This window comes from Pleurodeles waltl, chromosome 3_1 (genome assembly GCF_031143425.1).
Source record: "Pleurodeles waltl isolate 20211129_DDA chromosome 3_1, aPleWal1.hap1.20221129, whole genome shotgun sequence".
NCBI classification, from domain to species: domain Eukaryota; kingdom Metazoa; phylum Chordata; class Amphibia; order Caudata; family Salamandridae; genus Pleurodeles; species Pleurodeles waltl.
Window position 1 is genome coordinate 754,614,753 of NC_090440.1, and position 26,177 is coordinate 754,640,929.

At 46.4% G+C, this 26,177-nt stretch overlaps 1 protein-coding gene across 2 annotated transcripts in view; it reads left to right on the plus strand.

Annotated features, from left to right (window-relative positions):
* The window catches only part of SPON1 (spondin 1), a 1,167,370-nt gene that overhangs the window by 479,915 nt on the left and 661,278 nt on the right, over window positions 1-26,177 (plus strand). The gene's annotated exons all lie outside the window — the stretch shown is intronic.

The window sequence follows — 26,177 nt, forward strand, 5'->3', positions numbered from 1 at the left end:
ATTGTGCCCTCGGGGTAGTTTGCCATCAGTATAAACGAGCTTTATTAATCATGAAGTATTAAAAAAATGTACTAATCCGTCATAATCGCAAATGTATGCCATGATTTCCTGTCTGAAAACTGTTTTGCCTAGCTTAAATTTAGTACAGGGTTTGGCCTAGTTGCTTGGTTTCAAATTCTAACTGCGTGATTTTTTTCCTTGAACTAATGAAACATATATTCTTGCTTGAAGTTGTATTCTTCCAGTAGAAACTGGCTGGTACACTTATCTCCAAGGTTTCGTGCTAGGCCGGTTACATCCCCTTTGATACAAGGTCAGTCTCTGCAGGTGCGGACAATGAAGGTACAGATAGTAAAATAATTGGCAAACCATGATACAATTTGTGTTCCAAGGCGCCAAGGACAGTGTATGCATAAATGGGCGCTAGTAAAAGACAATTTTGATTGGACAATTTGAAGCCAACCTATGAACACTCCAATGGAAGACCCTACACAATTTGGAATGTTTCTTACTTAAACCCACCGGACAAAGAGAAGTCAGCCATTTTCCTCGATGCCAGTTTGAAGCCTGATGCTAGACTCCATTTTGGACGACACCCTGATGCCCTTTTCTCTATCTGAGAGAAGGAGACTTTAAAAATTCTCACCCTAGAGACTTTAACTTTGATTTGCCCCCGTCTTGCCCATGCAGTAACTTTGCCCCATTCTCCTTGTCGCTGCAGGGAAACTTGCCCTTAACTTTGCCCCTTTGAAATTTGTCCCATGCTGATCAACCGGTACCTGAAGGACGAAGACTTTTCTTGAATGCTGATTGTATTTGGTAAATATGAAAGGATAAATGTATTATGCATTGTGTTTTTCCTTTTAGGTACCAACTGCTAATTTGATAGGATCCTAGCTAGAAGTTTTCCAAATTTGTGTTGACTAAATTCGTTTTTGCATGAAGTCCCACATGCCAATGCTAATTAGAGGTTAGTCGAGGTATTCATTCAATGTATCATGAAGAATTGAAATCTTGTTATGCTGACCGAATGTACGCAATTAGTCAAATACAGTTAGTCACATTGGTGATTTGCATTGCTATAACAGAGTGTATCATTATTCAGATTTTGCGTAGATTGCGTTTCTTCCGCCGTTATGGACAGCTAGTAATGTTCATATACATATATCAATTGGTTTTGAGACACATATATATCGTGCTAGCTTTGTTAATATAGGGAAATAAATTCACTAACTTTTAATAAACTGGTGTGGTTATTCATGACTGAAAGGTCATGGTGCGTCGAAATACCAACTGTTATTGATTTCTGATGTGTTGTATTGATCTATTAATTGAGTACTGACTACCGATTACAACAGTTATTGATTATTGATTTGAGTGACTCGACTATTGAGGATGAGGAGAGTCCGACTTGGTTAAAAGATTCACCGACCTCCAACGTGTCCAGGTACAGGTAATTTATAAGGGCTGGACGCGTTATCAGTAGATGGTAGCAGAGATTGATGGTTTAGCCCTTTGGGACCCCATCCGAACAATAGACAGAGTCAGGTTAGAATTTTCTTTGATAAAACAAGTTGGAGAGATGATGATGCCCTAAGTCCCCAATGACTTTCCCGGGATCTCGGAGCTTGCGAATGAGGAATATGCAGGTATGAGAACGGTCTCAGCGTTTCTAGTGACGGTATGAGTGAAGTTAGGGTTTCGCGCTTGCACAGCTCAATCGCCGCAGATTAATTGAGAAGTTTGTGAGGATTTCAAGGGGGGTTAAAAGATATTAGAGGAGTGTTACTCCAAAGGTGTGAGAGTAGGGAAGTCGTCGAACTTCACGTGTGTGTGGCGCTTTGAGCAGAAAAATTTTCCATGTGGTTGTTGATGTTGAGACGGGCCCTGCGAGGTCAAGAGACTCCGGAGTATGTTGAAAAGTGTATGTGACACTTGTTTGATGTTGTGATCTGGTCAGGTTTAATAGGTTGATCGGGCGTGGTCAACAAGTCGGTATGAATGTTACAGAGTGAAAGAAAACTTCGACTTTGAGATTTGACGAATTCTAAAGTGCACTAGAATAGTTCATTGATCAGTTGAGAGTAAAATTTGCGGGTCAAATTTTGCTTGCGAAAGTGGGAAACCGAGAAAGATGGAATAACTGCCGAGGCTAGTGAAAAATCCCTAAGGTTTCTGAAGCGATTGTATTACCTTTCCTGTAGTAAACTGACAGATCTGTTTTAATTCTTTTGGTTAAGTGCTCGCGTTATATTGCAGAAATTAGTTTATGAGTGAAGCCGAATGAAAAGAGGACAAGCCGCGGGACTTTGTCAGCCACAGTGTGTAAGTATGACGTCACTAGGAGCCGCGCTGGGATAGGTCGGTTGGTGAGAAGGGTCGCGCACGGACTGGACGCAGTCCGTGAAGCGCAATTGGAAGGGGAAAGGCAAGCGAAGAGTATTCCGGGAATTAAAGTCGCTTATTGATTACATATTTTAGAAAAACAAAAGACGGAAAGATGAAATTTTTCAAAGCATTTAAGAGTGCCATGAGGGGAGATGTTTATATTACAGCAAATGTAGGAGAAGAAACACCGCCTGAGGGTACACCAGCTTACATCGTCATTGAAGAAAAGGGTGTAGCGCCATGTCTTTGGCTAAAACAATGGTGCAAATTAACAGAAAAACATTGAAGTGTAGCGTTCCCTATCCATGGGTCGTTTAACCTAAGGGTTTTAGAAAACCTGAGATTTGCGCTATACGACATGAAAGTACCTCCAAGACCAGCACAGTTTGAGGCATTAGCAATTTGGGAGCTAATAGCTAGAAACCAACAACAAAAGAAATTTGAGACAAGAATAAGAAAAGTAGAAAAGACACTAGCGGATGCTAGATGGGACAGCACACAAAAGGTTTGGAGATCAGACGTATTACAGGGAATTAAATTGTTTCCAGCGATTACCGAGGAAGCGGAGACGGAAGGAAGGAAAGCCACCTGTAAGACAAACAGGAGTCAGTCCAGGGAGGGAGAGAGCAATAGGAACTCGAAAAGGGGAGACGAGTCAGATGATGAGGAGATCATTATACAATTGCTGAATGATCGCCCACCACCATATGTGGAAAGCGAAAAAGGCTCGAGCATTAGTACTGCCCCTCCAGAGCCAATACAGGGTAATGTAACACCAAATTTGAGGGTATCTCAGAGACCAAGCAGCTCTGACATGCCTTTCTCACCACAAATACCACGGATTCAGAGAATGTACCCAGACGTGCCAACATTGAAACCTGCTGATAACTATCAGCCACAGGTTCAAAGGCACCATTGCGATGAGCATAATGTGGGAATGACTTCCGATTCAATGGCGCAGGGAGGACAAAACTATCAGAGACCGACATTGATTCAAGCTGAATCAAAACAGTTCTCGATGCCCCAAAAGCAGACACCAGAAGTGCGAGTGGTAGAAAGCCAGTTAGGTATGCCAGCAATGATGAACCACAATGTGGGGATTAACATGCCATAGAATTCGGGGAACAGACAGAATCCAGATGCAATATCTCTACCTATCACTGTAGGTCCACCAGTACCACTGTACATACAGGCAAATTCAAGCACCAGCGACCAAGGGTTAATGATACAGAATGGGACAGGGAGAAGATGCATAGAAACCACTCCAGAGACAACTCCGATAGCGGCACTGCCAAATGGATCTGGGTCCTTGTCGGAATTTAGTCCAATTCCAATTTGTGCTCCGTCAACCGTGGTAAGGTCACATCCACCACTATTAGTACCGTTAACCTCACAGACTGAAGCATTACAGAAACCGTTGATGGCAGTTGATGTAACTGCTACATTGATGGGACTGAACGCGCAACAGTTGACACAATGGTTCAACAGCCTGAACTCCCCACAGAGTACATCAAGCGGGAAGGGAGAAGAATACCTGAATAAAATAAGGTTGGGGATGGAGGCAGATGAACTGGTAGAAGGAACAATGGGTTTGAACAGATTAGAATCATACACAGAGGAAGAACTAAGATACATGTGCCCTAGGATTACAAGAGAAGTGAGCAACATACATAAGAAATTACAAGAAATTGCAGACAGAAACGGGATCGATATAGGTAAGACCAAACATCTAAGCAGAAGCTACAGGTTAGACTTTGAGACAAAAGATTTTGAACACATGAGATCCGCAGGGATGAAAACACACCTTAAAGAGATACTGCAGAGTGCACAGGTTTGGAGATGTTTAGACAAGTGGGAAAGCAGGTGGGTCAAGAAAAAGGATAAAAAGAAGGAAAACACTTCAGAACGAAGTGAGAAAAAACAACAGAATGACGATCTGATAACCATGCTACCAATGAGAAAGACAGCAGGGGGAAAACTTGTGCATGTACCATGGCACAGGTGCGATATTCAATCCTTTACGGATGACTTTCTCAAATTGAGAGAGAAGCCGATTGAGTGGTATCAACAAATGGATAGATTTGTGAAGCTCGCGAAGTGTCTCTGGGAAGACCTGAATACCTTATTTGAAATTGTGGTTCCGGCTGATTTGTGGGAAGATTGTAAAAGGGTTGTAGGTTGGCCGACGAGTGAACCAGAGAGAGATAGGGACACAGGTGCGCCATCACCTATGGTAATGAGTTTGTACCACAAGGTGATCGAGCACTTGAAATCCAAGGTTGCGTCGAAAAATGTGGATTGGCAAAGGATTGACAGGACCGCTCAAGAGGTTAAAGAATCTATACACGCGTATTATGAGAGGTTGTTGAAAGCGTTTAAAAATTACAGTGGCACGGAAACGATTGAGCCAAAAGACATGCTCCACTTTGTGTTCAGGTTTGTGGAAGGGCTGAGACCTGAAATTAGCCAGATGATTAAATCGCATTTGATTTGTTGGCAGTCAAAGTCGATCGATGAAGTGTTGAATTATGCAAAATACTGCAGTGATGAGATTGAGACAAAGCAGAAAAGATTGAAGGAAAAGGTGATGGTGATGCAGCTCAGAGCAGCTCAGACAGGTTTACAAGGTTTGCAAGGTTTTCAACAACAGATGCCGCAGCAGCAGCAACAGGGAAATGCTATGTTTCAGCCGCAGATGAGAGGCAGAGGTCGAGGAGGTTTTGTGAATAATGGTCCTGATTTGAATACCGTTATGATTCCAAATGGTATACAGGCAATGAAGAAGGTGATGCCATGTCACACGTGCGGAATTGTCGGGCATTGGAAACGGGAGTGCCCAATGATGGTGCAGGAAGGTGTAGGTCAGCAAAACAATGATGTCAATGCATTTCAGACTATGAGAGGACCGAAACTGAGAGGTCCGAACCCAAATTTTCAAAACAATATGAACCAGATGCAGGGTCTACAACCCATGCAACCGCAACAGGTGCAAATGCGTCGTGTGCAAATGACACAATTGCAGCCAATGCAACAGCAGTTTCCTATGGTACCTAATCAGCAAATGCAAATACCTTTAGCACCAATGAATCAGCAGCAAGCAATGCTTCCTCAACAGGTCACGGGTCAGGGAATGAGTCAAAATGACACAGTACACCAATTCCCACTACACAGCGAGAATGGAATAAACGATGCATGGGAGAGTGAAAGTTCAGATGAGGAGGGAAATTGTGTGCTTGCAGCATCCTTGGAAGTTGATCAAAAGGGCCCGTATGTGGAGGGAAGAGTTATGGGCCATCGCGTCTCATTCTTGGTTGACACAGGAGCTACACGTTCCACTGTTAGGAGCATTGAAGTACCAAATCTGCCACTTTCAGGGAGAACAGTTCAAGTAGTGGGAGTAGCAAATAGGTACCTGACGAACCCAATCACAGACCCAGTACAAGTCAGAATTGGTAATTATCAAGGGTCACATAATTTTGTGGTATGTGACTCAAGCCCGATATCACTGTTAGGGAGCGACCTATTGTGCAAATTGGGATGTTCGATTATGTGTTCGAACGATGGAATTAGAATTCAGACGAGCAGTGATGGGGAAGAAGAGGACAGTGTAGAAGGGGATGAGATGGAAACTGTCGATGAAGAGTATCCTCTGATTACCCTTTTTCCGATGATCACTGAAGCAGATATTCCAGCTGAATTACAGGAAACAGTCGGAAAAGAAGTGTGGGACATGACAGGAAAAGAGGTGGGATTGGTGAAAGGAGTGGAACCAGTGAAAGTGACCGTAAAACCCAATGTAACCTTTCCCCAGACCCCACAGTACCATATGGCACAAGACACCCTCATGTAAGTCGCCCAACTCATTGACGAGTTTGTAAAACAGGGAGTACTGTAAGAAGTGTTAAGCAGTCAATGTAATTCACCAATCATGGGACTAATAAAGCCAAGTGGAAAGGTCCGAATTGTGCAGGACTTGAGGAAAATAAATGACATCATAATTAAATGCTGCCCTGTAGTGCCAAATCCAGCTGTGATAATGTTTCAAGTCCCTTGCGATGCCGAGTGGTTCTCAGTCATCGACTTGTCACAAGCATTCTTTTCGGTCCCTCTTCATGAGGACAGCCAATTTCTCTTTTGTTTCAAATTTTTAGACAGAGTCTACAGTTGGTGTCGAATTTCTCAAGGGTTTTCGGAGTCACCGTCAATTTTCAATCAGATTCTAAAGAAAGACTTGGAAGCGTTAGAATTGCCATTCGAGTCAACCCTAGTACAGTATATTGACGACTTACTGATTGCATCCAAGACAGAAAGTGACTGCACAGCCGACACCATTGCCCTATTGAACCATTTGGGAAGGAACGGACACAAAGTGTCTCCTTCAAAATTACAGTTCTGTCAGAAGAAAGTGAAATATTTGGGTCACCAAATAGAGAAAGGGTCACGAAAAATTATGAAGGAAAGAATAACAAGTGTCCTTCAAATGAGTCCCCCAAAGACGAGGAGGGAGGTGAGGAAGTTTTTGGGAATGGTGAGCTACTGTCGCCAATGGATTCCCAACTTCTCAACCCTAGCAAAACCTCTGCTGAAACCGACCCAGAAGGATGCATTGGATGAAATTGAGCTGAAAGGAGAAGAGATGGATGCTTTTATTGAATTGAAAGAATGTATGTGCAGGGCTCCAGCTTCAGGTATGCCTGACTACACAAAGCCTTTCACATTGTTTTGTCATGAACGTGATGCATGTTCCTTGTCTGTCTTGACCCAAGCCCATGGTGGCGTAAACAGACCAGTAGCATATTTTTCAGCTACTTTGGATCCGGTCGCAGCAGCACTGCCAGGGTGCTTGCGCGCCGTAGCCGCAGTTGGTATCAGCCTCACTCAGAGTGAAGGAATAGTGATGGGACACCCTTTAACAGTCATGGTCCCTCACTCAGTTGAGATACTTTTGACACGTTCCCGAACACAGCACATGACTGGTGCTAGACTCACAAGGTACGAAACAATAATTCTGGGATCACCTAATGTGCAGCTGAAAAGGTGCACTACGTTGAATCCAGCAACCTTGTTTCCCAGTGAAAATGCTGAAATTGAGAACGCTGAAGACATCAAGCACGACTGTCTTCAGGTGACTGAATTTTGCACCAAACCAAGACCTGATATCAAAGATACCCGATTGGAAGAAAATGCTCAAATTATTTTTGTTGATGGTTCATGTTTAAGAGATGCACTGGGTGTATTGAAAGCAGGATACGCTGTATGCACAGTAACAGGTTTTTTGGAAGCATCTTGGCTTCAAGGAGTTTACTCTGCACAGGTAGCAGAATTGGTAGCCCTTACTAGAGCTTGCCAACTTTCTGCATTGATGAAAGTTACCATTTACACTGACAGCCAGTACGGGTTTGGAATAGTGCATGATTTCGGACAATTGTGGTCACAGAGAGGCTTCATGACCTCTTCAGGGTCGCCAGTGAAAAATGGCGAAAGAATAAAAGAATTGTTACATGCCATTCAACTACCAGGAGAAGTGGCAGTGGTAAAATGCAGTGCACATTCGAAGGGACAAGATTATGTTTCTCTGGGAAATGGATATGCGGATCAAGTCGCAAGGTTTTGCGCATTGAACTGTATATTGCTTAGGGATGAATGGAATTTGATAAGTGAACCAGAACTCGAACCAAGCGAAATATTTGCTCTAAAGGTGATAGATACGATGGACGAATTGAAATCCCTACAGAATGATGTCAGTGAGGATGAGAAACTCTTGTGGACCAAATCACAATGTGTAAAGAGACTAGATGAATTATGGGTTTCAAGTGAAGGGAAATTCGTTCTTCCAAATAGCCTTTTGACACAGATAGCCAGATTTTACCATGGACAAGCTCATCTTGGGAGGGATGCCATGATTAGGTTGTTTAAAACTGATTGGTTTAACCCTAAATTCCGTCAAGTTGCTGAAGCAGTTTGCCACTGTTGCGTTATTTGTCAACAGATGAACACAGGGAAGGGAACAGTAGTAAATTTGAGCCACATTGGAAGAGCAGGGGGTCCATTCAGCAGGATGCAAATGGACTTCATTGAGATGCCTGTGCATGGAGGCTTGAAGTATGTGTTGGTGGTTGTGTGCATTTTTAGTCACTGGATTGAAGCATACCCTACACGCAGAAATGACAGTCTCACAGTTGCAAAACTACTCTTGAGAGAGTTAATACCACGTTTCGGATTCCCGATCTCTTTAGAATCAGATAGGGGAAGTCACTTCAATAATGAAGTAATAAAATTGCTTTGTGCAGCACTGAACATTGAGCAAAAGCTGCATTGTAGCTACCGCCCTGAAGCATCAGGTCTAGTGGAGCAAATGAATGGCACATTAAAATCGAGAATGGCGAAAATATGTGCATCAACAAACTTGAAATGGCCTGGCGCATTGCCTTTGGTACTAATGTCAATGAGAAACACCCCTGACAGAAAGACTGGACTGTCCCCACACGAGATTCTCATGGGCAGAGCTATGAGACTTCCAGCAGTTCCTGCAAATGCGCTTTTGAATATTACAGATGATATGGTGTTAGACTACTGCAAAGGTCTAGCTGATGTGGTTCGATCTTTCTCTCACCAGGTGGAGGCAACCACCTTGCCACCGATCCAAGTTTCAGGACACACCCTGAAAGCAGGTTACTGGGTCGTGATAAAGAAGCACGTGAGGAAGTCGTGTTTGGAACCCCGTTGGAAAGGACCTTTACAAGTGATTCTGACGACTACCACCGCTGTGAAGTGTGCGGGAGTTCCCAACTGGATTCACGCCAGTCACACGAAGAGGGTGTTGTGTCCCACAGATGAGGAAGTTGAAGCGCTGAAGTTACCAGTACCTGATAACAAAGTACCGAGCGCTGAGGCAGAGCAAAACAGAACTAGAAGCGAACAGGCAGAAATAGAGGAGGGAGAAATATTCTCTGAGGACGAAGCAACTGATTCACTTGGGGAAGACCAAGGAGGAGCCTCAGACAGCGACGAAGCAGCTGAAGGTAACAAAGAGCCTGAAGCAGCCGAAAGTGACAAAGAGCCTGAAGAAAGTAACGGTGACAAAGGGCTCGAAAGAGGTGAAGAAGCAGGAGAGCCTGATCAGAGAAGGGCTTTCCCAGAAGCAGACGATACAGAAAAGGAAAAGGAAAACCTGATTGACTCCCCAGAAGGAGGGGACAAGGCAGAACAGAACGAAACTGTTCAAACTTCTTCAGAAGAGATCGCAGGTCCATCAAGTGGACACAGTGCAAAGAGAAGACCGAGCATATCACCAGTAAAACTAAGAACTAGAGAAACATTGAACGACAGTGAGGGGCCAAGAGTGAAAGAGAAAAGAAAGGAAGTGTCTTTCGTGGTACCAACACCAAGTGAAGAAAAGGACTTGGCCAAAGAGGAAAGTACCAGTGGGAAAGAATCAAAGAGAGATGCAAAACTGAAAAGAAAAAGGATACCGAGCAGGAGGTATTCCGGTCCGGAGTGGGCATACGTAGCCAATAACGATTGGTCAGACGAATTCGTATCCCTCAGCCTTGAGAACGAAGAGGCAGAACTTCATTTTGGAAATAAAAACTTTATGGACTCTGTTGATTGAAACCATTGATCACTTGATTGATTTTTTAACCGGCTAAGACATTGCTAACTTGACATTGCTAACCTGATTGACTTTTCAACCGGCTAAGACATTGCTAACTTGATTGACTTTGAAACCGATTTTGAGACAACGCTGCTAACAGATAAGAGACTAAGCTGCTAAAGAAACTGTGTGAACATTGAACTCGTTCAGCTTTGTAAATACCTGCAACTTAGAAAAAAAAAAAAAACGCCTTGATAAAGTGTCTTCAGCTTTCTGATTCTATACAGATCATGACTAGCTTCACTACACAGTGGCGTAAAATGAAGTATTGTAAATACATGTGTATAGGCTTACTGACCGCATGCGTACTAATAATTGTAGCAATAGTTCTTGGAATGCATGGTAAAAGCGAGAGTGAGACGAATGATGCTTCTACTTCTAAACCTATTATCGTTACTGAACTAACAGCTCTGAAGAGACTCGAGCAAGACGAGAGACACTTGCATGATAAGAAGGAACTTTCATCTAACGTTTTCTATCGCTTACTGAGTGAGTATGTTGAGACCATGGATGCGAAAGATTGTTATGTGTGTACACAAATACCTACCTCAGTAGTGGAAGGGGTAACGTATCACAGCATGCCTCTTACGTATGGAATTACATGTAGTATAGTAGCTTCCAGATTTTATGCTCAAAGAGACATTCATTATTTCTATACTAATTACGATGTTACTTTTGCATATGTCCCCATAATAGGGCACCTAAGTAAGATAGCTAGAGATTGGTCTGCCAAATTAATGAGGGAATTTTTCGAACCAATGTCACCTTTCCACACAGCTCACGCACATAGGGAGAACCTTACATGCTTGCTTTCACCTGTAGAAATAGAATTTTTAGACCGCACTGACGACAGAAAGAACGAAATGAAGGAGAAATTAGAGAAGGAATTGCACGAAAGGACGTCTGTAGATAATTATGCTTTTGCCGCAATAAAGACACAAGGGAAAATAGCTTTAGATACATTGCATGTGGGAAGATTTTGTATAGATAGATTTCCATCATATTATGACACAGTTTTCGTGGGAACGAGTGAATGTAAACACACATACGCATTTCAACAAAAGTGGACGTTCATGCTGAATGGACAAGACCCAGTTATTCCTGGAGTATATTATATTTGTGGACTCAACGCCTATTATCGTCTTCCTAAAGGATGGTATGGGAGGTGTTATTTGGGAATATTGTTCCCAAAGGTTTACCAATTAGATGACTTAAAGAAATTTCCAAGGCTGTCTGAATCACATCGTGTTCAGAAAAGGGAGATAGCTGCTGGTGTGGTAGGAGATATATTTGGAGCTATGATTCCTTCAGTAGGAGTCATTTTGAATTCAATCAAAATACGAAAGTTGTCTACTATTGTGGATAACATGTTGACAAAGTTTTCGGGAGCTATAATCCTGATGGATGCTGAACTCGCTGCAGAAAGAGCTATGACTCTTCAAAATCGGCTTGCCTTAGACATTCTTTTAGCAAAGGATGGCGGCGTTTGCAAAATGCTTGGCACGCGTCACTGTTGTACATATATACCCGACAACAGTGGAAAAATTAGAACGATGCTTACAAATTTAACTAGAGAAAGTGTAGATTTAAAGGAATTGAAAGAACCCGGAGTTTGGGAGAAAGTTGGAAAAGGATTTGCTTCTGTGGGAAATTGGCTCTGAAACGTTTGGAACGGATTGTTACTAAAAATAGTAAAGGGAATATTGATAATATTAATTTGTCTATTAGGTTCTTGGGGAACATGGAAAGCTTTAAAAATGTTAAAAGCAAGGAACAAAAGAAAAAGAGAAGAGAAAATAGAGAACAAAATGGTGGAAATTTATAGGGAGAAGTCAAAAGGGACTAAAAGAAAAAGGGAATTGACTGAAGTGCCAAATTATTATACAGAATTTTAATGGAATAAAATTTGTGGGTAGATTTGATGTGATGACATAATTAGTCATCAGAGGAGGGATTGATGACGCAGAAAAGAAGGTTCGACATATATTCATGTACACCGTGTAACCGACATATATATTGAAGTGTGATTTTAAATTAACGAAATAATGTACGAGGGAAATTGTGCCCTCGGGGTAGTTTGCCATCAGTATAAACGAGCTTTATTACTCATGAAGTATTAAAAAAATGTACTAATCCGTCATAATCGCAAATGTATGCCATGATTTCCTGTCTGAAAACTGTTTTGCCTAGCTTAAATTTAGTACAGGCTTTGGCCTAGTTGCTTGGTTTCAAATTCTAACTGCGTGATTTTTTTCCTTGAACTAATGAAACATATATTCTTGCTTGAAGTTGTATTCTTCCAGTAGAAACTGGCTGGTACACTTATCTCCAAGGTTTCGTGCTAGGCCGGTTACATCCCCTTTGATACAAGGTCAGTCTCTGCAGGTGCGGACAATGAAGGTACAGATAGTAAAATAATTGGCAAACCATCATACAATTTGTGTTCCAAGGCACCAAGGACAGTGTATGCATAAATGGGCGCTAGTAAAAGACAATTTTGATTGGACAATTTGAAGCCAACCTATGAACCCTCCAATGGAAGACCCTACAGAATTTGGAATGTTTCTTACTTAAACCCACCGGACAAAGAGAAGTCAGCCATTTTCCTCGATGCCAGTTTGAAGCCTGATGCTAGACTCCATTTTGGACGACACCCTGATGCCCTTTTCTCTATCTGAGAGAAAGAGACTTTAAAAATTCTCACCCTAGAGACTTTAACTTTGATTTGCCCCCGTCTTGCCCATGCAGTAACTTTGCCCCATTCTCCTTGTCGCTGCAGGGAAACTTGCCCTTAACTTTGCCCCTTTGAAATTTGTCCCATGCTGATCAACCGGTACCTGAAGGACGAAGACTTTTCTTGAATGCTGATTGTATTTGGTAAATATGAAAGGATAAATGTATTATGCATTGTGTTTTTCCTTTTAGGTACCAACTGCTAATTTGATAGGATCCTAGCTAGAAGTTTTCCAAATTTGTGTTGACTAAATTCGTTTTTGCATGAAGTCCCACATGCCAATGCTAATTAGAGGTTAGTCGAGGTATTCATTCAATGTATCATGAAGAATTGAAATCTTGTTATGCTGACCGAATGTACGCAATTAGTCAAATACAGTTAGTCACATTGGTGATTTGCATTGCTATAACAGAGTGTATCATTATTCAGATTTTGCGTAGATTGCGTTTCTTCCGCCGTTATGGACAGCTAGTAATGTTCATATACATATATCAATTGGTTTTGAGACACATATATATCGTGCTAGCTTTGTTAATATAGGGAAATAAATTCACTAACTTTTAATAAACTGGTGTAGTTATTCATGACTGAGGAGAGCCCGACTTGGTTAAAAGATTCACCGACCTCCAACGTGTCCAGGTACAGGTAATTTATAAGGGCTGGACGCGTTATCAACAGTTCTTTCTCTACTATGAATTTATGTAGGATTGAGTTTTGTGCAAGGTGTAGGCAGTGCTTACTCCGCAGGGTGGCGGGAGGGCAGCCTCAATAAGTTGAGAAGGTCGTAGAGCACGTGTATATGAAAAAGCAACATTTAGGATCATTGGAATATCCCTCTAAGTCAGCGGGGCACCATGTTCTCAGTGGCGGGATTTCCTTTAAGGAACCTCTATCAGCAGGTGTAATGATCCACTTTCTCTGTTAAAGCAAACATCCACAACATCATCACAACTTCCAGAATGTAATGTGTTTTGTCTATGGCATCCTGCTGGCCATCCTATAGTTCAGTGTTTCTGTATGAATAATATTTATGAATGATGGAGGGTGGCGTGGTGCTGTTTAGAAGTTATATTTTAATTGCCGTGCCAGAACAAGCTCAGTGATTGCCTACTATTTCCATATAGTGAGAATGACTTTCATCCAGGCCTAGTTTTCCTCCACCACAATTAGCATCCTGGGACTTGTAGACACTCTGTTAGCTTGGGACCAAACTAAGAGCCCCAGCATGCTTCAGCCCAAAACTGCCCATTTGATGCTGCAGATTTCTGGAATGTGTGCTGCAACACCATTTTTTTCTGAAAGGAGGCCTAGACCTGTCACTTTCCTAACACCTTCCTTTTGGGAACGCGGCAGTATGACTGACTTTTCCACTAGTACATCACAGGTAAAGTGGAAGGGGAGTTGGAGTCTTTACCCCCTTAAAACATGCCCACAACCTGCCATTGCAGCCTGAATGTAATTTAAACTGCCAAATTTATTTACCAAGCCTTAAACTCCTCTTTGTTTACATTTGTCATCCCTATGGTAGCCCCTAGGTAGCCCATAGGGCAAGATGCATTGTAATTAAAAGGGTGGGCATGTACATTTTTGTTTTACATGTCCTGGTAGTGAAAAACTCCTAGATAAATTTTTTACTACTGAAGCCTACCTGTCCCATAGGATCACATTTTTTCCCTCATTACATTTAATAAATGCTAACTTTTGATTGAGGACAGATACTCATTTTATGTTTGCTGTCTATGAAATTGTGCCTGAATATCCTCTTTAATTATACAGTTGGATTTTACTTTACAATTTTGAAAATGGCAGTTTTAGAAAGTTGCATTTTTTCTGTGCCTGCAGCCTGTCCTGAGTCACATGACTGGTTGTAACTGGGGGTTGTGAATTCCTCCCAGACAGTCACACAGTAGAGGGATTAGGTGTGCTTGAATGGGCCATCTGCTGGGCTTGTGGAGCTGGGCATAGCCCCACGTGCAACTGAAGAGGCCATGCTCTGCCTTCACATGGAGGACTTGTCACCGCTGCCTTGTCCCTGCAGCCAGCTTGAAGCCAAGACAGGGGATCAGGAAATTCCAAGCACTTTAAAGAGTAACTACTAGAAAGTTCTCCATCTTCATTGAAGGCACCATGTATTACAGGGAGTGCAGAATTATTAGGCAAGTTGTATTTTTGAGGATTAATTTTATTATTGAACAACAACCATGTTCTCAATGAACCCAAAAAACTAATTAATATCAAAGCTGAATATTTTTGGAAGTAGTTTTTAGTTTGTTTTTAGTTTTAGCTATGTTAGGGGGATATCTGTGTGTGCAGGTGACTATTACTGTGCATAATTATTAGGCAACTTAACAAAAAAAAATATATACCCATTTCAATTATTTATTATTACCAGTGAAACCAATATAACATCTCAACATTCACAAATATACATTTCTGACATTCAAAAACAAAACAAAAACAAATCAGTGACCAATATAGCCACCTTTCTTTGCAAGGACACTCAAAAGCCTGCCATCCATGGATTCTGTCAGTGTTTTGATCTGTTCACCATCAACATTGTGTGCAGCAGCAACCACAGCCTCCCAGACACTGTTCAGAGAGGTGTACTGTTTTCCCTCCTTGTAAATCTCACATTTGATGATGGACCACAGGTTCTCAATGGGGTTCAGATCAGGTGAACAAGGAGGCCATGTCATTAGATTTCCTTCTTTTATACCCTTTCTTGCCAGCCACGCTGTGGAGTACTTGGACGCGTGTGATGGAGCATTGTCCTGCATGAAAATCATGTTTTTCTTGAAGGATGCAGACTTCTTCCTGTACCACCGCTTGAAGAAGGTGTCTTCCAGGAACTGGCAGTAGGACTGGGAGTTGAGCTTGACTCCATCCTCAACCCGAAAAGGCCCCACAAGCTCATCTTTGATGATACCAGCCCAAACCAGTACTCCACCTCCACCTTGCTGGCGTCTGAGTCGGACTGGAGCTCTCTGCCCTTTACCAATCCAGCCACGGGCCCATCCATCTGGCCCATCAAGACTCACTCTCATTTCATCAGTCCATAAAACCTTAGAAAAATCAGTCTTGAGATTTTTCTTGGCCCAGTCTTGACGTTTCAGCTTGTGTGTCTTGTTCAGTGGTGGTCGTCTTTCAGCCTTTCTTACCTTGGCCATGTCTCTGAGTATTGCACACCTTGTGCTTTTGGGCACTCCAGTGATGTTGCAGCTCTGAAATATGGCCAAACTGGTGGCATCGTGGCAGCTGCACGCTTGACTTTTCTCAGTTCATGGGCAGTTATTTTGCGCCTTGGTTTTTCCACACGCTTCTTGCGACCCTGTTGACTATTTTGAATGAAACGCTTGATTGTTCGATGATCACGCTTCAGAAGCTTTGCAATTTTAAGAGTGCTGCATCCCTCTGCAAGATATCTCACTATTTTTGACTTTTCTGAGCCTGTCAAGTCCTTCTTTTGACCCATTTTGCCAAAGGAAAGGAAGTTGCCTAATAATTATGCACACCTGATATAGGGTGTTGATGTCATTAGACCACACCCCTTCTCATTACAGAGATGCACATCACCTAATATGCTTAATTGGTAGTAGGCTTTCGAGCCTATACAGCTTGGAGTAAGACAACATGCATAAAGAGGATGATGTGGTCAAAATACTCATTTGCCTAATAATTCTGCACTCCCTGTATAAGAGGACCCTTAAACTCACTTTTCAACTCACTTTCTAGACCTGCAGAAGTACTCTCACAAGACTGCCTAATGCTATGGTCCCCTGTATATGCCACAAGACTGCTTTGCTTCACCTGAAAGGACTGCTTTGCTGCCTGGATCCTGCCTTGAACACTCAGAGGTCTGCCCTTCTGCACGAGCCCTGCTTCGTCACCTGAACCCAGAGCTACCAGATTGACTCCAAGGGCTAGTTTGATGGCCTCCTGTTCAGAGCCACAGGAACATAACAGCTCTTACTGTCTTGCTACTGATGGTGCTAAAAGTGCCCAGATAGCCAAAATCCAAAACATGAAACTGCAAACTTCTCTGAAAACTGAGGGAAGACTGGGAGCAATCTGCTTGTCCATCTGCCCAACTTGCATCACCGGTCGACCTTACTTTGTGATAGCTCCCGCTGCGTTCTTCTCTGCAGCCGCAAGTCTTGTTCAGCGATTCTTCACCAAAGGGGTATCCAGCGTCCTGGAACTCTCATCAACTTCAGCCTCCTTCCTTATCCTGCTGGAGAATTTCAATGTCCAAAAAAGTTACTAAGTGCCTGGCTTAAATCCTGACAGGCCTACCATCAATCGCCCGTGTTGGTGGACCCAAGAACCCAATCAATTCAACGGTGTTCCCCCTTCCATATTTAGATGTATTTAAGCTGAGCCGCCGACTAACACAATGGAGTGCTCTTCCAATCCGACTGGCTGGCGGGTTCTTGCTGACCATATTTAGATGTTACATTTCTAAAGGTGCTGTGCTGCCAGCCCATTTCTGACAGAGGGAGATCATCGCTGGACTCAATGGACATCTGACAAAGACAATAGCTATGGAATAGAGGTAAGTCTCAAATACACAAATAAACTGTACCTAAGCCATATGTGTCCCCCTGAACAACACACTACACAACACACCCCATACACACTCGTATCCATCGCCATTCCACCACAACACAAAAGGTATATGCCGAAAACAGACATTGACATACATCCATGACACAACATACTCACACCATTGACATTGCACCCACACACAACCACAACAACCAACACAACTACACACTCATTTATACAAACACACACTCAACCACAACTACACACATCATGACAACGACCACCATACAATAACATTCACTTGAGTGTTGCACGCCGCAACACAACACACAACACAACAAACCCAACATCAACACCATATGCAAGTAGCACACATACTGACACAACCACATCACCCACTCCAACTCCCTCCACCTCAGCTAGCCAAAGGTATCACAGACACACATACATGTACTGACTCACATACACATCTGAAAGCACAACATTGAAGGTGCAGATCCACTTGCATTGTACCATCATTGAGGGGGAGCATTTGGCAATGAATACTGACACCAAAATGACAGCTGTGGATGTGTAAGATATATATGATGTACCAATGTGTCCCCACCTATGTCTGACCCAATTGAATCCCTGACATATGCATGTCACAGCTATTTAAAAAATGACTGTGATAAGTATGTAAATGCAGTGGTCTTGAGCTCATAAGCGCTGCTCACACAATGCACACAGACAATGAAGGTTACCTACCTTGGAGTCTGGCGACGGGGGGATAGGTCGTGTTTTTTTCATGGTCCAGTGACAGCAGCAATGGAAGGTGTTGTCCAGTTGAAAACAGAAGTGGAATCAGTGAAAAGGGTAGGTTTTCACCCCTCGTCCCCCACAAAGCGCCAACTCAGATGTTGAGGTCGGACAACCACAATTGGCTTGGCGGCAAGGCACATTCAAATCTGCAAAAGTGGCTGGAGTCATTCCATTAGCCGCTATTTCCTATGGCGCCGTTGATGCAGATGGCAATCCTTGCTGGTCCACCAACATCTAAATCTGGTGGGCAGACCGCAAAGGCGCGGACAGGTTTTCAGTCTGAAAACCAATGGCAGGACCGTTACCACCAAGATCTAAATCAGGTCCTAAGTCCATAATTAGAAATCTTCACTGCAACTTCATCCAGCGGCTCCCTGAAGATGATACTCTCTCCATGTACACTGTGTACAGACTAACCCTGTTGAACTTTACCTTGTCAGAAATTTCTTCTAGGTCCTAAGGTAAGTGCCAACTGAGCCCAGTCCACTTCTTGTGTCCGACCCATGCTCCATCAAGGTTTGCCATATTTGGGGGCGTGGCTTGGCTGCCGGGCAAGATGGCCGTCACTCTGTGAGGCTCTGCCGGGGCCGGGCAATTCATCCGACATTATCCATCCTACGGGCGGCGGTGAAGGAGCGGGCCCCTGGGACTCCCCTCCGGAGACTCTGACGGTTCTGCAGGGGCCGGGTTTGGCCGCTTTGGGTGCCCGGGAGGCGGAGGCGCGCTGGGAGGCCTGGCGCCGGAGGACGCCCGCGCGCGCCGGCTTCAGTGGTGTGCTCGGAGGGGAGGGGGGCTGCGGGCGCCCCCCCGGGCGAGGGGAGAGAGGACGAGAGGGCGGGAGACCCCCGCTGGGGCCTGAACGGCGGCCGTTTCGGGCCGCGGCTTCCCCCCCTCCCCTTCTCTTATCGATTGGCTCCTGGTGAGTGCGGCGGCTGGGGGCTCCGGCCTCATAGGCCTCTCCCGACCCTCGGCTGGAGTTTCTCCCCGGACTCTCCGGTCCCGGGGCCCCCGGCAGGGGCGTGCGGGGCCCGGTTGACAATAATGCGCTTTCTGAGAGCGTTGCGACTGGAGGAGACGAGGGCCTGAATTTGGAGCCTGCTGAGAGATTCGCCTGGTGGTCCCTGGTATTGCTCCCGGCTGCCTGCACATAAACATTGATGGTGCCCTGCGGACCGCTTTTGGAACCTTGAACTGTACCAACAGCACAGAACCAGGTAGGGAGCGGACTGGGGACTGGGTGGGGGGTCGGAGGCCCTGGCTGGTGCGACGCTGTGCTCCGGGGGTCCTCCCTGGCTCGTGGAGCTTAAGAACCCTGGTTCTGCAATCTGGTGGCCGGCTGACCCCCCATCCCCGGCTCCCCCTGTGCTGTGTCGAGCCCCCCCGCGGCTGGTGGGGCTTACGGAGCCCACTCACGAAGACAGATTGACTTGGGAGGGGAGGGAGTCGCCGGTGCCCCCGGGGGCCATCTGGTAGCCTGGTGAGGAAAACGAAGAAGCTGACCAGGTGATTTCTTGGAGACAGAGACTTGCAGTCTTGGATAGGTGCATCTGGGCTGTGCTAGTTGCACTAAACGTGTAATACTGCAAGATGGGCAAGGCAGATAAGTGACAGGCTAAACTCTCCTTCTCCGGGGGGGAGAAACGCGGCGCCCCTTCCGCCTCCCAGACTGGAGATGCAGACGCCGAGGGGGAGTCTCCAGAGATGTCTGTGAGATCCATGTTCATGGAACTTAAGACCAGCTTGGCGGGGATAGACGCCAAGTTGGATCATGTATCGGAGCGGCTTGACCGCATCAGAGCCCGGGTAGATGACCACGATGCTAGATTTGAGACTCTGGAGACTCGCACATCTGAGATAGAGGATGCGCGCAGTGGCGATAGGGAACAGCTTGCACAGATGGAGCGTCTCCTGGAGGTGATACAAAATAAAAATGAGGACCTGGAGGCCCGGTCCCGACGCAACAACATCCGCATCGTGGGGCTGCCGGAGGCAACTGACATGGGACGCATGGAGGACTTTGTTGAGAATATGTTACAGGAGCTGTTCGCTGGCGAGCTCTCTCGGTTGTTGGTGATTGAGAGGGCACATCGTTCCTTGGGCCCTCGCCCCCCGCCTGGCACTCCTCCGCGCCCATTTATTGCACAACTATTGAACTACAGGGACCGAGATACTGTGCCCTGGCTAGCTAGGGAGAAAAGTCCTCTAGTGTATAAGAACTCCGAAATTAACTTCTTTCCCGATTATACCCCAGGTGTACAAGCTCAGAGGCGAGCTTTCCTACCGACAAAGCGCCTCCTTAGCCAGGCAGGAATCGGGTTTGCTCTGTTATACCCAGCTAAATTGAGGGTGCGACATGAAGGCAAAGTGCTGTATTTCTCAGATCCAAAGCAGGCGAATAAGTTTGCAAGACGATTACCTAAGCAACGGGGGGCGGGGGCGCCGGGGGGGGTGGGGTCCGAAGACGCCTCTCTCAGTGACAATGATTAAGTGCTGGGTTCGAGACTCCGTTGCCGCTGAGGCTGTGGGGGTGTGAGGGTCCGCTCCGTGACCCGCCCCTGATGTGTAGCTGCTGTTTGCCCGTGGCCCCTCTCCCCTAGACCATCTGGGCGGAGAGCTGTATGGCAGGCTTCTGCCCCACGGATGATTCCGGTTATGTTTTGTTACATGCCTGCAGTTTGGGCTTTAGGGAAGGTTGGATGGGTTACTACGAGGGTCCAATTGGGGGGCCTGGGTGGGAGGTGGGAGGAGGGGGCTAATTGGGAAATGTTCCTGGTTTTTTTCTTGTTAAGTTATCGGCAGGTGGGGGGCTGTGTCCATGTGCAGAGTTGTATGACTGTGGTTCTGGATGGGGGATGATGTTTCCTCTGCTGTGAGATGCTTGACATGGAATTTGCGGGGACTTAATGATAATCGAAAGGCCCGGCTGGTGATGGCTTATGTTAAGCGTCATGGCATTGACATCTGTATGGTACAAGAAACGCATCTGATGGCATCGACAGTTGGCAGGCTGAAAGCTGGCTGGGTTGGGGAGGCTCACCATGCTGCATACTCTAGCTAGGCTCGTGGGGTTGCAATCATTATCCGTAAGGGGCTGCAGTGGCGCACGCGCAAAATTATTTCTGACCCTAATGGGAGATACGTAATACTGAGCGGAGTGCTGTTAGACAGGGCTTGCCGACTAGTGGCAGTATATGGGCCAAATGTGGATGACCCGGAGTTTTTTCTGGAGGTATGGCGCCAAGTAGAGTCGCTGGGAGCTGGGGCTGTGATCTGGGGCGGTGATTTTAATGTTGTTCTGGATGCGCGGCTGGACCGGGAGAGTGCGGCCAAGATGCAACATGTTTCTTCAGCAAGGTCATTGACAGCAGTGATGGATAGCGGCGCGCTGGTAGATCTGTGGAGGCAGAGACATACAGGTGTGCGAGAGGGCACTTGCCTAAATTACTTCCATAGCAGTTGGTCCCATATTGATCGATGGCTGGGCACTAGAGATGTGGAGGCCTGGACAAGAGCAATAGACCATCTTCCCCGCACGCTGTCAGATCACTCACCGGTGTTATTATACCTGGCGATACCCAGTGGGCTACAACAGATGGTGATGTGGTGGCTGCCTAGTGGTGCTCTCCGGGACGACACTTTCCGAGGGGAGGTACGGGAGGCTATTCGGTTATTTTTTGAGGAGAACCGAGGGTCGGTGGACTCCCCTGGCACGGTATGGGAGGCGTTTAAAGTGGTTATTCGTGGGGTGTGTCTTGCAAAGCAGCATGGGATATTGAAAACCCTAAGGCGGGAGATGGCTGATATTGAAAGGAGGCTTGGAGACCTGGAGCGGCGCTTAGAGGAGACATGGTCAAACGAGGTGCTTGCCGAAATCAGGCGTGAGGTGTCACTGTATGAGGAGGCCTCTCTCCGAGAGGTTTGCTTCCTTGGGAGACATGCGCAGGCTCGCAGGTATGGTGAGGGTGAGAGAGCCGGGAGGACACTAGCGGGATTATTGCGCAGACCCTGGGCCAGCAATTACGTCACTGAGGTGATAGATACTGAGGGAGACAGGGTGACTGGAGCGGGAGGCGTGATGCAGGTATTTACTAAATTTTTCTCGCAGCTATACGCTCCTCCGGCGGATCTTAGGGAGGCAGATGTGAAGGAGTATTTTGAGAGCATTGCGTTAGTATGGTTTGAGGAGGCACATAGGATGTATCTGGATATGCCGTTCACAGTAGAGGAGGTGGTGGCGGCGATCCAAAGCCTACCTGGGGATAAGTCTCCGGGCACCGACGGTTTAACCCCTGCCTTCTATAAAGAATATGGGGACATCCTTGCCCCCTATTTGCTGGAGGTGTATGAGGAGTCCCTGGAGACTGGGTCGCTTCCGACCTCCCTCCGGGAGGCTTTAATAATAACTGTTTTGAAACCTGGGAAGGACCCGACACGATGCGATTCGTACCGCCCACTCTCCATGATAAACATTGATAATAAGATTCTCGCAAAAATGATAGCGACCCGACTACAGCCACTACTCTCTAGAATGGTGCTCCCGGATCAATCGGGCTTTATTCCCGGGAGATCCACGAGCCATAATCTGCGTACTTTCTTTGCGGTGCTGGGATCACTAGAGACAGGCGATGATGTGGCTGCAGTGTTTCTTGATGCGGCCAAAGCCTTTGACTCTCTGGCCTGGGAATATATGTTTGCACTTCTGAACCGAGTGGGTCTCAGCGCGCGTTTTGTGAACTGGATCAGGCTGTTGTACACGCTGCCTACTGCCAGGTTGCGGCTTAATGGCGGCATATCTGCCCCATTCCTGGTCTCGCGGTCGAAGGCGACAGGGCTGCCCGCTGTCTCCGCTTCTTTTTGCGGCTGCTATGGAGCCTTTGGCGGCAGGACTGAGACAGAAATATAGTAATAGCGGCCTACAGTTCAGGCATCGCCCTGTCTTGATATCCTTATACGCAGATGATATCGCGATATACGTGCGCAATCTAGGGCAAAATCTAGATATTTTACTAGATGAGATTGTTCGCTTTGGGAACTTTTCTGGGGTCACTATCAATTGGTCGAAATCAATGATCCTGCCACTAACCCCTAGCGTGGAGAGATTTGATTCGCGATACCCTCTGGTTTGGGCAGATGGGCCAGTGCGCTATCTGGGCCTACACTTGTGCTGCGACGCGGAAACGCTTCGGCTTGCTAATTACGGGACAGCGCTGACATGGCTAGAGGAAAAAGTGGAGGTCTGGAAAGCCCTGCCCCTTTCGCTGACCGGTCGCATTGCTATTGCTAAGATGGTGGTACTCCCTAAATTTTTGTATTTATTCGTGAATCTTCCCCTGCCACTCACTAAGGCTTATTTCCGGCACCTGAGATCTGCGCTTGTGCGGCTGGTGTGGGCCGGTAAACAGCCTTGCATCGCCTGGGAGAAATTGACGCTGCCATTTGAGCGAGGTGGATTGGCAGCCCCAGACCTGGAGTTATATTATCACTGTGCACAGGCACATTTTGCGTACTATTGGCTGAATCCGACCCGTTATATGCCACACCTTGCACCGGAGAGTGATTCTGTCTGGCCTGACGGCTTGGTATGTGCACTCGGCAGACGGGTTCTCCCACGTTCTAGAGGTATAGACACGATCTCCTGCACTGCCGGGGCATGGAGAGTGTTGATGCGGCGGGCTGGGTTGCCGGTTCCCTTTGCTCCATTGCTGCCTGTTATGGCGGTGGCAGATGCCCAGATGTTCCGTGATGGAGGGGTGCGTGGGTTTCTACGAGACGCTGACTTGTCGGTGCTGGGAGACTGGGTGGTAGACGGTCGGCTGTTGGATGTTCCTGGTGCACTCTCGAACTGTGATGGCACCCTGCTGCAGCGTTTTTGTGCTCTCCGTGTCCGCGCTTTGCTGCGGGAACGTTTTTTTGAAGAGCCGGATGCTCCCTCGGAGTTTCGGGCTCTGGAGGCACTCTGTAGTGCGAGATCCCCCTCCAAGTTGATAACTAAGCTGTATAATGCTGTGCAGGAGCAGGGGAGCGGCCTTGTGATATCCGCTCGGGCTGCATGGGAGAGAGATGTGGGGGAGCCTATCCCGTAAGCGATGTGGCGCAGCTGCTGTGCTCATATGAGGGCATTGTCTCCGAATTATAGACTGCGCTTGCTACACTTTAAGTTTCTGCACCGAATATATTATACGCCTAGGAAACTACACTCCATGGGACTGCTGGCGGACTCACGCTGCGCCCGGTGAGGAGCTCTGGACGCGGGCTTCCTTCACCTGGCATGGGAGTGTGCGGAAGTGTATAAGTTCTGGGAGGAGATAAGACGGTCGATTGTTGAAATGACAGAGGAGGAGATACCCCTCTCTCCTAAGATAGCGCTGTTGGGATATATGGACGAGGTTCATGGCCCGCATAGACGTCTAGTAGGCCTTCTAATGCTGCTGGCTAAGCGAAGAGTCGCAATGTGCTGGGGCCGGGGGAGAGCCCCCTGTAGAGCGGATTGGTTGCGAGATGCTGCTTTTTGCCATGATCAGCTGTTAGTATTCTGGGAACTCATGCCAGAGAGATCCCGCCCTAAAGATATCTGGAGCCCTTTAAATGAATACCTGGCGACGCAGACTGAGAGTGTTGTGTGACTGATGTCCCTTATCTGCGTGCCTCAATCCCCCCCCCGAATCATGCGAGTTTCCTTGCTTTGAGATAGCCCTGCGTGATGTGGCTGTGTCCTCCACCTGCCTGTTTTTTAGAGGTTTTGCAACTGTTATCTTTTTGCAGTTCTTTCTACTCGACGTGGTTAGATTAACACCATAGGGCGTAGCTGCCCTTGCCCTTCTACGGAGTGGTGGACTGTTGCATCCCTCCGCTATGGAGGACTTTTTTCTTCCCTTTCTTTTTCCTGGAACGGATCCCTGGGTATCAGCATATAGAGAGAGATACCGATAGAGTCACATCTGTGATACGGGATACCACAGTAGTTATATGATGTGTAATGACACTTATATATCCTTATCCACCTGTCGAGAGATCTGCTGAATTAATGTATGTTTCTTTGATTTGTGTTTAACTGAATAAAACAATTTAAAAAAAAAAAAATTTAAAAAAAGGTTTGCCATATTTTTCGACTTTGATTCAGTCTCACATGACTAGGGCCCTCATTACGACCCTGGCGGTATAGAACCGCCAGGGCCGCGGCACGCGGGAGCACCGCCGACAGGCCGGCGGTGCCCCGCGGGGCATTCTGACCGCGGCGGCTTAGCCGCCGTCAGAGAAGGGAAACCGGCGGTCTCCCGCCGGTTTCCCGCTGCCCCCAGGAATCCTCCAAGCCGGCGCAGCTTGCTGCACCGGCTTGGGGATTCCGACTCCCCCTCCCGCCATCCAGTTCCTGGCGGTTCTCCCGCCGGGAACCGGATGGCGGGAGGGGGAGTCGCGGGGCCCCTGGGGGCCCCTGCAGTGCCCATGCCAACAGCATGGGCACTGCAGGGGCCCCCGTAAGAGGGCCCCAAAATGTATTTCACTGTCTGCATAGCAGACAGTGAAATACGCGACGGGTGCAGTAGCACCCGTCGCACCTTCCCACTCCGCCGGCTCGATTACGAGCCGGCATCCTCGTGGGAAGGGAGTTTTTCCCTGGGCTGGCGGGCGGTCTTTTGGAGACCGCCCGCCAGCCCAGGGAAAAACTCATAATACCCTCCGCGGTCTTTTGACCGCGGAGCGGTATTATGGAGGGCTGAATTCTGGCGGGCGGCCTCCGCCGCCCGCCAGAATCAGAATGAGGGCCTAAATGTCTGCGGTTGACCCTCTGATATTTTAGGTGGTAGTTTTAACTTAAAATTTCAAACATTCATAACTCCCATTCTACTGGGTGTCAAATAATTTATTAACATTTACTTCTTTTTCTAAATTGTTGTGGGTTTTTTCTTGTGTTGTATTTTTACTTTATTACTGTTTGTATGCTGCATAAACACTTTACGCATTGCCTCCTAGTTAAGCCTGACTGCTTATTTGCTAAACTAACCAGGGTTAAGCACAGAATAATTTATGACTTTTTGTGGGTTTACCCTGCCAGAG